Genomic DNA, 13,425 nt, shown 5'->3' with positions numbered 1-13,425 from the left:
AAAAGATAGACAGAAGAAAGTAAGGCATTTCAGACAAGACAGTACCAATCCAACTTTCACAATTTATTGGGAAATTGTATTTTTTCCCTTTCCTTTGATCTTCTGGTCTCTGCAATTACCCTTCCAAGTGAGAAATCAATCACTGAACTGGATGGAGTCTCATGTCTAGAAGACAGAATGGGAAGGACAGAGTTTCTTCCTCTCTCTAATCTCTAGGCTAGTTTTTATTGTTTACCACCACTCCTTCCAAAATATCAGTTTGCAAAAGACCATTCCATACAGTTGGTAATTAATAAAGATAGTATTGTGGGAAAACTAATCCTTTGAGACTAAAATTTGCACAGCAGACCCTGACCTGCCTTGGTATAGAGACTGCGCTATATGCCTGAAATTGTAAGCACAGTAAAAAAAATTAAAATTTAAAAGAGCATTGGTCTGAGAATGAAGAAATCTGGGTTCTGGTTCAGACTCTGCCATTAACCCTTTGTGTGATTTTTTTTTTTTATTATTTTTCCCTATTATTTTTCCCTACTCTTCTGTAAAAGGAGATGGTTTTTACGGTCCCTTGTAGCTCTAATGTTCTGTCACTCTAGGATATGCTTTCTCAATGAGGACAGACTGCTGCTGCTCTCATAGATATCTTTGGTACTGTATTATCAGCAGTGCCTATAAATAGAACGTTCTTGCCTGGGAGAAGTTGGCATAGGTTGCGATAACCTCCAGAAAGCGTGTAAATTTCTAGGAGCATGGATTGTTAGAGCTGTGAGGGATCATAGTCTAGTTCTGCTCTTTCATTTTTATAATTTTCTTCTTAAATCTGTTCTTAAGCCTGGGCTATTTCTTAGGACAAGAAGTTCCCTAACTTTATATTGTCACATGATGGTGCCCTTCTTTTAATTTATTCTAAAGTTACCTTTTCAAATTGTTAGAGTCCTCTACTAACTGGATTACAAGGAGGGTGATTTCTTCCTCAGTCCTGACTCCAGGACTACTCAAGCTCAGTCCTCTAGAACCATCATTCAAAGAAGAAATTCCTATGGAGAAGAGACCAACAGCCCTTCAACACCTGCAGACAACCTGTCACCTAAAGGGCAGGCACACCATAAAAGCTGAAGCAGCTTGTGCCAGTCTAGTCAAACCATTGCCATCACTTTGACCACCATCTCCCTTGTGACCTTGATGGAGATGACCCATGAATCGAAAAGTTTTGTGAATAGCAGTGCTTCCCAAGACTGCTGGTCCTGCTTCCAGCCCAGCCATCATCCCAGGAAACAACCCTGTTGAAATGCCATCTGGTAACTATTTCTACAGATATTTCCATGACCGGAATATAAAGCTGTTGCCACCAAAGCTCTTAACACTGCAAAAGAGTTCAACAGAAGAAGTTGATATGAATGAGTAAATGGAAATTACAGGAAAGGAGAGGCATCACCATCAGCTTTGCTGTAGTACCTTAAGGACCGTGAGACTGGTCCACCTGACTTGCAGCTAAAACCTTCCATATATGTCCCATCGCATGTTAGAATGTGAGCTCCTTGAGAACATGGACTGTCATATTTTTCTATTGATATCCCCAAGGTTTAGTATCATTCTTTGTGCTTGGTAAGTACTTAATAAATGCTTTTTTTATTCATTCATCTAACTTTGTATCATCTCTAAAAGATGAATATTGTATTTAGGGCATGGCAGGGACTCAATGAAAGTTAAAATATTGGTGGGATTCCCCAAATGCAAAGGTACCAGGCTGTTTCCAGGAGTGGCTTTTTTTTTCTATAGCAGAGTGTGTTGGCACCCTGCCCATTACCAAGTTGGGTACACTACCCACGGTGGTGACACACTAACATAAACTGTTAGCTTTTAAGAAAGGATATGTCAGGTTGCTGATTGCTGGTCACTGATTTCATAAGCAGTCTTATTATCCGAGAATTTTGACTATCCAGAAAATTTAATTCCTTAAAGTTTCTGAGGATAACTAAGCTTTGACTGTGAATCTAACAGAGAAAACAATTCCTAATTTCACAGGTAATCAAACTTAATGAAGGCAGTGGTAAGTCTCAGCTAAAGTTCCACCTTCTCCAAGAAGCTTTTCCCAGTCCTCTTTAATCTCAGTGCCTGCCTTCTGAGATTATCTTTAATTTAGCCTGCGTGGTATCTCATCTGTACATAATTGTTTATGAGTCTCCCCCATTAGACTGCAAGTTGTTCAAGAGAAAATGATTGCTTTTTGTCTTTCTTTGGATTCCTAGGGCCTGGCACATAGTAAGCAATTTACAAATATCTGTCGCTTTGACTTGACAATATAGGACTTAAAGCTGGAAAGGACCTTAGTCCAATGGTTCTTAACCTAGGAAAATGGATGTCTTGGGGTCTGTAGATAGATTCCTGTGGGTCCCTGGATTTTTTTTCTTTGTAATCCCATGTATTTTACTTTAATGCATTTTAAAACATTATTTTGAGAAGGGACCCATGGGTTTCACCAAACTCTTTACTCTTAGATGAGTCTGTGACATACCTCTGGGTTTAATCTAACACTTTTATTTAATGGATGAGAAAATGGAGGCTCAGGAAATGTAAAATGAATGACCAAGATCACACGGGTTATGAGTGGCCACACAGAAATGACACACCTGCATCACGTAATTCCATATCCAGCTCTTGACAAAATTCCAAAACCACATTGTCATTCCCTACCTTTCTCAAAATCAGGAACACTTTGGAAGCTCTGTAGAATATATGATATGACAATACAGGACCAGAAAAAGAAAGGATATATTCCCATCCTGGGAAGTTTTTAGTTATGATTCTACACAGCTGGTAGTGATCATGGACACAAGGGACTTGGTCAAGAATAGTAAACAGGACCTTGTAGGGAATTTGCAATCTGCTCAGCAACTATAATCAACTGTGATCCATGATGGGGATAAATGTTCATTTTGTCTGCTCAGATACACATAGTGCATGCTGGGGGGTGGGGAGAGGACCCGTGTGGCATCTACTGAAAGACTTCACCATCTGAGTGCAGATGTGCTCAGAGAGGATGCCAGAGAATGTGTCTCTGAACAGAGAGAGCAGATTGTGTTTCTCTTATGGTGCATTTTCAGTAAACTTGGCTGGCAAACTTGAGATAGAGATTTAGGTCTGTCCAAGGCTGGGCTGATAGTGCTGTTATTAAAAAGCAGTTTTCTCCGAGCACATGGCAGTAGTACATTTTTCACAAATACTACTTGTTTTGGGGGTTATATTAAGAGGAGAATGGGGGCTATTTCAAAAGAAGTCTAGTTTGTATGGAAAGACATATTGAATTTATTTCACTTACTTGTTTAGCTCTGCTTAGATTTTTGAGAAATAAACTATTGTATTAATGAACAGGGAACTGGACTTGCAGTCTGGAAGACTCGAATTCAAATTCTACATCAGATACTTCCTAGCTGTGTGACCTACTTAACTTCTCTGTGCCTCAGTTTTTTCATGTGCAAATGGGTATGGGGTGGTTGGACTCAGTGTTTAAGGTCCCTTCTAGATGGACTAGTCTCCCACAAATGGAACTTTCAGGAACTAACTACCATAGTTCTTCTAGAAGAGTTAATGGGCTCTATCCTAAAGAGATCAAAGGAAGACGAAACATATACAAAAGATATTTATAGCAGCTTTTTTAGTGGTGGCAAAGAACTGGAAAATAATGGAATACTTGTCAGCTGAGGAATGGTGGAACAAATTATTATATATGAAGGAAATGGAATGCCATTATGCCGTAAGAATTGATGAAGGAGATGATTTCAGAGTAACCTAGGAAGGCTTGTATGAACTGATAGAGAGTGAAGGTAGCAGAACAAAGAGAGTAATTTATGCCATAATGAAGTTATATAGACAAACCATTTTGATAGACTTAAGGACTCTGATCAACCTTAGTGACCAATCATGATTCCAGAGGACTTGACAATAAAGCATGCTTATGAAGTAGTAGGACTGACAGGTGATGGACTCGGTGCAGATTGAAATAGATTTTTTGGACATGGTTTATGAGGAAATTTGTTTTCCTTGGTTATGCAAATGTGTTTAAAGGGTTTTGTTTTCTTTTTTCTTTTCTCAGTGGGATGGGGAAATAAAAGAGATTAATTAAAAATTAAATGAAAAAATTTTAAAGTGAAAGCATCCTTCCTCTCTCTTCACAGAGGTAGGAGATTATGGATGCAGAATATTGTATATACCATTAAACACAGTCATTGAGTTGGTTAGTTCAGGTCTGGTGGGGAAAAGTATATAATCAGCCTGCAAAAGGCCCTGGGGCTGTTTTCACTCAAATACTTCTTTGGGGGGGAGGCAGGACAATGAGAGTTACAGAATGCTAGAGACTCCCTGACTTTGGATAATCTTGTTTTTTTATTGTCCAGAAAACAGATCATTCTAGTCTTAATGAGTCCATTAAGTGGGTTATGGGAGAGCTGTCAGAGTAGGCCTCATTTAAATGCTGGCAGGATCATCCTTCTTGGAGTAGCTGAAGGGAACAAGTCAGCTGTGTATGGGGACAAAAGCCAGTGGCCTCAGAGGACTGGATTCTTTTGGCAGTGTACAGAGGCAGGGGGGTTCCCAGGAGGGGCTGTTCTTATCAAGAAATCCACATTGGCAATGGTTATGAGTGTGGTAACCAAAATATATCCCCAGTCATTTTGCCACCAGCTTAGGGATGTGTGGAAATCCATTTTAAGTTATTGTGAATCACTTACATAGGAGGAGCTATTTCTCCACAGGTGTGATCTGAATATATTTAGATTTTCTTCGAGTTTAAGAGATGAGAGTGAAAACTAATGACTGGAAAATCTTTGCATTCCAACACTGCTCTCCTGATAAAATGCTACATTAACATTTTGTGGGCCTTCCCCCTAAGGCACAAACAGCTCTTCATCAGCATTCTGAGAAGATGGTGAGACCTTTAGGAACCCGATGACCTACAGGAGAGTTGATCTGTTGACCTGCATTTTGTCATTGTAGAAATTCGTATGGAAGGTAAGTTCATTTAGGATGGTTTTATTCATGTCTTCATATCCTTGGTACCCAGCACAGGGTCTACCTAGCCTAGCACATTCTAGATGCTTAATAAATAATTGCTGACTTGTTTATTAGTTAACAGGGCTCTCAAAATTAGTTGTAAGACACATAAAAATGTAAGTTACTTGGCGAGTGACTTCCCATTGGCATCCAGGCTTCCTATATGGGGCAATATCCTCTAGAGTTAATAGAATTATGGCCTTTGCTTAGTGCAAGAGCATTCTCTATTCTATTAATTTGTTTAACATTTATTAAATATTTACTTTTAGCATCCTAGAGTTTGGAAGGGACCTAGAGATAATTTAGGCTGACCAGGAATTCTTAATTTGGGACCTGTGAACTCTTATAATATATTGATGGCTATATTTCAATATAATTGATTTCTTTCACAATGCAATATGTCATGCATTTAAACACATTCTGAGAAGGGGCCCATAGGCTTCACCAGACTGAAAAAATTCTATGATGCCAAAAAAGGTTAAGAAACATGATTCTAGTCAAACCCTATCCCACATGTTATGTTAACCTAAATCAGTTTCTTGAGTCGTAGTGGATTCTAGCTCAACCTTATTAATTTAAAGCTAAGGAAGAGAAAAGTGACTTGCCCAAGGTCATGCATGGCAGACCTGCAACTGGTTTCCAGTCACTATTGATTTTGACTGCTTTATGCATGATTTGGGTCAGATCTCCTGATAGAATGGAAACTCCTCATAAGGTAGGGAATATGTTGTGGGTAGGCTATGTATAGGACTCAGTCATAGTGACATACTGGAAAATCTAGCTCCTTAGAGGACAGTAACTGGGAGTAGGAGTGGTGAATGGGGTGGGACAGGGTTTACTTTGGAGTGCCATTATTCTAGGTACACACACCCTCACCACTCCCTCCCTCCCACACACCATAAAGTATGGAAGGGTATGAGGAGTGGACATGACTTAGGCCAGTATCCTGTTATTTCAAGTTCAGTGTTGGAACAAAATGATACATTCATAGGTCATTTAACACTTAACCAAAAGAGGTTTCCTTAACTCTAACACATAAAATATGTTCAACAAAGATGAAATAAAACTTAGGTTATGGATATGGGGTACTGTAAGAGCCTCTTGTCAACAGGGAAGGGTATGGTTCAGAAGGCCATGTGGTCAGACCACGGGTGGTCTGACTGGAGGCCATTAGAAAGCCATAGCAAAAGATATGGGGAATAAACCTTAGCTACCTGGGCCAGTTGGGTTTCAGGGGGAAAATTAGCTTAACCCATATAGCAATGGGAAACCCTGGTAGGTAGTGATGTATCACAGGTGGTATCTTCTCCTGATCTGACTGAGATTGGCATCACATTCTTCTTCTGATCATTGCCTCCCAGCCATCATCCCTTCTCAACTGTTTTTGTCCCAGGTGCCCTGCTCCCAGAACAGCTTTGATCAGGGGGCAATAGAAAATTTTGGGTGGGGAGCCCTGGTCCTGTGGGAATATGGAGTGGTTGGTGCTCCAATTTATTTATCCCATCTTATTATTGCTCAGTTGTGTCTAACTCTTCATGACCCCATGAACTATATGTCCGTGGGGTTTTCTTGGCAAAGATAGCGGAGTGATTTGCCATTTCCTTTTCCAGTGGATTAAGGCAAAGAGAGGTTAAGTGACTTGCCCAGGTCACACGGCTAGTGAACATCTACCTGGGTCTTCCTGACTCTAAGCCCAGCACTCTATCTCCTCAGCCACCTCCATTTACCCCACAGTAAGCATTTAATAAATGTTCGTTGAGTTGATTAACTTGACCTCCAAGAAGTGTGTTGTGTCACTCACACAGTAGCATCCACAAAGGCTTCTATTTTTGCCAGGAAGTTGCTCTTGGTGACTACTCTGGAGAATTGGGCATCCTTTAAGACTCCTCCGTTCTTTAGCCCCTCCTTAGCACTATGTAGGGGATTTAACTTCAATCAGATTCTTTCTCTTTAAGGGCTCTCCTGGAATTAAAATGTAATGGAAAGAAGAAGCATCAGGAATGGAATGATTTAGTTTACAACCCAACCAAAAATTTAAACAGTTGGCAATTTTTTAAAAGAGTCTGATATGAGCTGGGGTTAAATGTCATCTCACTTTGCTAGGCTTTGGATCCTTCCTGAGCCAAGGAAAGGAATCATGTAAATCCCCCCCCCCCAAATATTTAGTTATTCAATTTGCAATTGAACTGTGCCATTTGAAACAAACCCTACCCCCCCCCCAAATCAAAGTATAGTTTCCTGTCTGTACAGCTTCATATAAGATTATACACATAAACCAAATTTATTAAATTATTTTCTCACCACTTCAAGTATAAAATATTTATCATCTTTATAAACAATTACTTTCTCTAGCTGTTAATTAGCCAATTTTCTATTCACAACCACTAATTTGGAGTTGGAAGTAGAACTCGGGAAATGGGAAATAATATCCTATATTTTGCAAAGATACACTTTTCCTTTCTCCATGACGATGAGTCATGTTCACTTACTAGGAAAATTTATAATGAATAGTTATTAAGCATAAACCATGCTTAAAGAAGCAGCATGGCAGGGTGAATAGAGAGCTGGCTTGAAGTCAGCAAGACCTGGGTTGGAGTCTTGCCTCTTATGAATTTGGTGTCACAGCCATGGGCAAGGAAAACACTGGACCTCAGAGCCCTGGCAACTCTCTAAGACTATGGATAAGTTGCAGAGAGGGTGTCACTTACCTTGGTAGAAAGAGAAATCACAGGTATAATCTCTACACCTAGGAAGTAAAGTGACATTCCCCACAAAGTGGACAATTTTTGGTGCTATTGTTTAATGAACTCAAGTTTTCCCATTTTAAATGGGTGAATTCTAAAAAAAAAATCACCAAGCAAGGCACGATCATCTTAACATATAGATATGAATATGAATATATGATTACTATCAGGTATGACAGGGCAGCTTGGTGGCATCATAGATAGAACACTAGGCCTGGATTAGGAGGACCTGAGTTCAAAACCAGCCCCAGATACTTTAGTAATTTTGTGACCCTGGGCAAGTCACTTAATCCTATTTGTATTGGTTTCCTCATATATATAATGAGCTCCAGAAGGAAATGAAAAACCACTCCTGTATCTTTTCCAAGACAACCCCAAACAGAGTCATGAAGAACTAGACACAACTGAAAAAACTGAACAACAGTGTTTAAAATTCCAAAAATTTTAATTTTTTCCATTTAGAACCTTACTATTTCTACATATTCAATTTTTAACCACAAATATTCTTGAGAATAGTAGCTCATCAGACTATTGTCAGTCATTGCTACCTTCATGTGAGTGAGTTTGTCTGCCTTCCTACTAGGAAAAAAATTGAATACAGCCTCCTAAGTACTAGAAATCATGGTGTGACAGACTGTTTGCCTGTCTTGTTGACATAAGTATCTTCCATTCAGGAGAATACGGAGGTGATACTTTCTCAGAATCAGTATTTGGGGTAGGGAACATCTCTTAGTGTCAACAGTTCAAACTTTGAATTCAACGAGTGCCTAGTATTTGCTAGGGAGACAAAGACAAAATGAAGACTTGTCCCTGTACTCCAGAACTTTCCATCATTAGCAATCTTTATATCATCCAGGGTCTCCCAAGATGGCTGGCTCTGCAGAGTTTGGTCACCATGAAGGACTTCTTTGGATTTTGGTAGTGAGATTGCCAGTGGATGTGAAGATGATAAAAGGTGATCCATTAGTACTTGCTCCATTCTTACTTCTTGTATTAGTATAGGAAATAAAACAATGTAAATGCCAGTCATACTGGGAGAGGATCTCTCTCTCTCTCTTTTTCTATTTCTCTCTCTTTCTCTCTCTCTCTCTGTCTGTCTTCTCTCTCTTCTGTCTCTCCTTTCTCTGAATCTTTCTTTATCTGGGTGTGTCAGTGTGTGTGTGTGTGTGTGTGTGTGTGTGTGTGTGTGTGTGTGTGTGTATGTACACCGTCTTCATTCAGCAAGGGCAATTTGGGTTCCATGTTTATAAAACACAGGAGGAATATATGAAGATGTGTGAAATGTAGGGGTACTTTTTCTTTGAGTCTCAATGAATGTTGTGTTCTGTAGGCTTGGTCAAAAAGCAAAACAAAACCAAACCTAAAACATATTGGCACGTTAGCTAACAATCTGGCCTTTTAGCAAAGAAGGATAAAGTATAGAAAGTAAAGAAGGAAAGGATAGGAAGTCTCATATATGTCTATTTTAAAGTAAAATTAAAAGAAAATAAAGAACAAAGATAAATTATTGTCTACATTTTCCCAGGGATGAGAATTGAGGTTATAGCTGGTCTCAATTAATTGATGATTATTAGTTGGATAGGTATTTTCCCAATCAAACACCATTTTACTTTATTCCTTTAAAAAAATAAGTGAATTAAAAATGTTAAGGTTTTATTTATTCCACACTTGGAAAATATTGGAATTAAATGGAAAATTCCCTGAAATATTGGAAATAACTGTAATAAATAGTGAAACCCATAACTCTCTGCAATGCCACCTCACAAGCAGTGAGCACAAGCAGGTATATGCCACACTTGGAAGGTCAAGGAAGCTCTCAAGGATGTGTATGAGGAAATGGAGATTACCACTGATAGTATTAAGTGCCTCAATTTATTTCAACCCATACTTGTTAAGTACCTACTCTGTGCAAAGCACCGGGGATAAAAAAAAACAAAACAGAAAAAACTAAAAGCAAATACTGCATGCCCTCAGTAGCCTCATATCCCCACTCTAGGCTTTTCAGGAAGGTGTGAGTGTGCCTATCAGCAGAACCTAGGGGAACGGAGCAGGCCTGCCCATTCCCCTCATAGCAGACGGAAGAACCAGCAAATGGTTCCTATCTATGGCCGGTTAGTTCCATGTATCCTCCTCCTTATATTCTCTGAAGTTCCCAGTGCTTTGATATTTATCTGCTGCAGGACCTCAATGCTTTTTAAAATTTTTTTTCTATCTCTCCTTCCTCACCCCATTAGAAAAAAAAAGGAAAGGAAAACCTTTGTAACAAATCTGCATGATCAAGTAAAAAAGAAAATTCGCATATTGACCCTGTCCAAAAGTATATCTCTCATTTGCTTCTTTAGTCTGTCACATCTCTGGTAGAAGATGGGTTGTTATTCTGTTCGTCCTTTGCTGCTGAAGAAGAACATGCCACCCGAGAGATAATGACATGACTTGTACTTGACTCTGTTTATCATGCATGTATGTGTTATCCTCATAGTCATCCTTATCATTATTCCCTAGAATTATGATTGGTTCTTGTATTGAGGAGAGTTTTTAGGAATTTCAAAGTCATTTATCTTCACAATGTTGCTACTACAGAAATTATTCTCCTGGTTCTCCTCACCTCACTCTGCATATCTTGGTTCCCATCTGCCTTTTTCTTTTCTTCCTTCCTTCCTTCCTTCCTTCCTTCCTTCCTTCCTTCCTTCCTTCCTTCCTTCCTTCCTTCCTTCCTTCCTTCCTTCCTTCCTCCCTTCCTTCCTTTCTCCCTCCCTCTCTTCCTCCCTTCCTTTCTTCAATTCAGAAATGACATACATACATACACACATAACGTGATACCTGGCCCTAGTGTTCTTGCCTCTGGCAACAGGAACTATTTAATTAGGCCCTTAACTGGCAAAAGAATCAATGTTTCATAAGGCATGCATAGGGATATGGCCCCAGGGTCAATAAGAAGTGGCTTCAGTCCTCCATCTGTCATGTACCCAGTGTGTAACTCTGGGCAAATGGCTTAAACTCTCAGTGCTCTAGGCAACACTCTAAGGTTATAAATTGTAGGGCAGGTGCCTATTTGCTGTGGTAGAAGGAGTTTTCTCATAGGGAATTCTCTTAGGCATGAAATCACAGGTCCCATCCATAAATGAAATTTAATACTTACCCAATCAATCTACAACTGACCCATCATTAATCAAAGAATTTATTCTATTTATTCATAAATCAATCAATAAATTTTCTCTTCCTTTAGGAGTGGAGGGAGTAACAAAAACAGTTATTAAATACAGAATCAGCACCATCACATCCAAGAGATGACTCCTTTTAGGATCCAACAACTTGTTACTTTCAGCTTCTCTGGCATTTGCTGTAAGACTGTTGAAACACGGCTCACATTGAAATTTTTGACATCTCTAACATTTTAGTTCTTCCAACCTACTTGATTTTGACACATTTTATCTTAAAAATGGAAAATGTATATAAGCATACACATGAACACATAGTATACGTGCACATTTATTGGATTACTTTTTATGTTTTTTGCATAAAATATAAAATTTTATATAAAATATTTTAAGAATTTTCTGTTTAAAAATTGTCTTATTGTTTAAAAAATTAGATATGCCTGGCAATTTAAAAATCACTTTCAATGTGAACATTTAAATGCCTTTAATCATAGAATAACAGGGTCATAGATTTAGGACCCAAAATGATGACCTTGTTCAACTACCTTGTTTTACAAATGAGGATACTGAGGCCCAGAAAGAAAAGACTTGATTCAGATCATATAGGTTGAGTAAATGTCAGAGCTGGGACTGGAGCCCAGGTCATCTGATTCCAAATTCACTACTCCATTGTCTCACATGCTCCACCTCTACATCTTAGCTGAATTACCATAGAAGCTTCCTAAGTGATTTCATCTTTCAATCCATCCTACATACAGCTGCCAGATTAATCTTAAAAGATTAGAGAGAGGAGAGTATAGTGGAAAGAGCTTTGAATTTGGCCCCAGGAGGAATCAGAGGGTAGGCACTAGGGGTCACACCACTTTTAGGCTTGTAATCAAATGGGGCAGATTTAAAGGCTCACGTTCATGGTAACTCCGCCCTTGGAAGTGTATTTTTAATTATTTCCCTGACCTGGACAAGAATGAGTCCAACTTCAAACACTTACTAGCTATAATACCCTAGGTAAGTCACTTAACCTTTTCCTGATAGTTTTCTTATTTCTAAAAAGGAGGGTAATAATACCTCATAGGGTTGTTGTAAGGGCTGAGTAGCATGTAAATTTCTTTCTAAATCTTAAAACATTGTAAAAATTGTAATTACAATTAGCTATAAAATCAAGCTTTTTAACTTTATATTTAAAACTTGTTATAATCTGGACCTGCAAACTTGATCTGCCTCCACTCTGGCCAGGCTGGTCTCTCTGTCCCTTAAACATGCTTTACTTACTGTCCTCTTGAATTCCCATCCCTTCGAATACTTTCTTCTACATTTATCAAAATTTCAGCCATCTTTCAACTTCATAGGATCATCATTTTAAAGCTGGAAGGGTCCTTGGTTATTAAGCCCAATTCCCTTATTTTACAAGTGAAAAAAATAAGTTACAGAGAAGTTAAGTGACTTTCACAGGATCACACAGCTAACAGGGGGATTTGAAGTCAGGTCTTCTTGACTCTTTCACGCCATATTGACATTTTCCTAAATAAGGAATTTCATGACCACCATAGCCTACAGTGACCTCTCCCTGATCTGAATACTCATAAGCTTTATGGTTAGCAAATCAGTCAAGAAACATATATTAAGCACATGCCATTCTGTTGGCCTTTAATTGCATAAACTAGAGTTTGAATATGTTTTATCATCCCTGTTGAGAGATTGAAAGCTCCCAGAGGCAGAGAATATTTCTTATTCCTTTTTTTCATCCCTCTGCAGTGCCTTACACTGTCATGTTCTTGTCCTTAACAAATAATAGTTGAATAAATAAATTTGCCTATACATCTAATAATCAGAGTTGAATTTTTCAAGCAGATGGCATAGAAGTTTGTGTAAACTCTTCCCAAGAAAATTTAATAAGTTCTTTCAAATTTCTCTTTCATACTACTATATCGAGTAATAGATCATTTCAGCCATTTAAAAAAGCATTACTGGCCTTGAAAATCATTTGTGATACCAGTTTAATGTTGGTTTTCTTTCATGCAAACACATAAATCCAAGGATAAATGGGGAAAAAAAAACATAAAAAGAAACCATCAAAAAGAATATCCCTGAGGGACATATAGGCTAGGGAGGGAATGTGGAAACGAGCGAAGGTAAGGCATGCTTCAGGTGGCTTAGTATCAGTCTAAGAAGATCCTGATACTCAGAAAGTCCTAAGCTCTGCAGAAAATCCCAGGATTCAGAGAACACTTAATTCACTTCTTTGCTACAAGCAGGACAAAATGGTCACCACCACTATGTACTCCCCATCTTTTGACTGAGAAGACTCAAGGTACCCTTCTCAGCAGCATATCCCCAGGTCTCCCAATCTCCTCCTCAATTCTTACATATAAGTCCTTCTGGCAGCAATTTCAGTTTGTTTTCTTTTGTCCTGTCTTCAACTCAAACTAAGATTCCTACCCTTCACAGATAAGTTTTGCTTTAGTTTCTGAGCTATGATC

The 13,425-nt window shown here is 38.7% G+C and overlaps 1 long non-coding RNA gene across 1 annotated transcript in view; it reads left to right on the top strand.

Annotated features, from left to right (window-relative positions):
* Positions 1-699: 699 nt before the first annotated feature.
* LOC140514495 (uncharacterized) overlaps positions 700-13,425 on the top strand; it is a 61,902-nt gene continuing 49,176 nt past the window's right edge. The window contains exons 1-3 of the long non-coding RNA XR_011970709.1: positions 700-1,602; positions 4,886-5,004; positions 8,647-8,745. This is a non-coding gene — a long non-coding RNA (uncharacterized lncRNA). The remainder of the gene's footprint in view (positions 1,603-4,885; positions 5,005-8,646; positions 8,746-13,425) is intronic.

Source organism: Notamacropus eugenii, chromosome 1 (genome assembly GCF_028372415.1).
Source record: "Notamacropus eugenii isolate mMacEug1 chromosome 1, mMacEug1.pri_v2, whole genome shotgun sequence".
In the NCBI taxonomy this organism is placed as follows: domain Eukaryota; kingdom Metazoa; phylum Chordata; class Mammalia; order Diprotodontia; family Macropodidae; genus Notamacropus; species Notamacropus eugenii.
Note: the sequence above shows the minus strand (reverse complement) of the source record. Positions and strands in the feature narration are given on the sequence as shown.